Source organism: Apaloderma vittatum, unplaced genomic scaffold (genome assembly GCF_000703405.1).
Source record: "Apaloderma vittatum isolate BGI_N311 unplaced genomic scaffold, ASM70340v1 scaffold17843, whole genome shotgun sequence".
Taxonomy (NCBI): Eukaryota; Metazoa; Chordata; class Aves; order Trogoniformes; family Trogonidae; genus Apaloderma; species Apaloderma vittatum.
This window is the reverse complement of record NW_009707706.1, coordinates 23,199-23,892: the sequence shown is the minus strand read 5'-3', so window position 1 is coordinate 23,892 and position 694 is coordinate 23,199.

Here is a 694-nt window from a genome sequence, read left to right as displayed (position 1 = left end):
GCGGGGGCTCCGCTCCCCCTGCCGGAAAGGAAGATTGAGCAGGACGAACACGATGTGTGAGGCACCTTCTGCTCCCATGCTTGGTACCTCCCGGCTGCTCGCACCAGGCGAGCTGGGGCTGTCCCACTCACCCGGCGCAGAGCTGGGAAAGAGGTCCCTAATTACAAACAATTACCCAAATAAGTGCTGGAGTGTGACAGAGGCGGTAGCAGCGAGGCACACACAGCGGGAAAGCAGCAGGCATTTGGGGCTTTTACTGTGACCGAGATAAGTGCGAATGGCCCCGCCGCAGCTGCTGGGAGGGAGCTCTGAGCAGCCCTCGAGGGGCCGCGGTGCTTTATGTGCTCTGCGCTCCTGGAGAAGGCTCCTCGTAACGACTTGCCCAAGTGGAGCCCTTAAAACAGATTACAGATGACAAAGCAAGAATCCAAGGTAAATTTTCAGAGTTGATGAGTAAAAAAGAGCTCACATCTTTATATGCCGGCTGAGCACATTTAGGAGCGAGTCACTGGGGTGCAATAAGCAAGATTCCACATTATGTCACTTTTAAGAGTAAAACTTCATAATCCTTGGCAACTTCGGCATCCTAAAGAGCAAGGTTTGAGAAGTCACCATGCACCGAGACACGTTGTGTATCAAGGAGACCATTATCGCTCAGCTAACTCGTCCCTCGGGGGACGTCGGGTGAGACCGG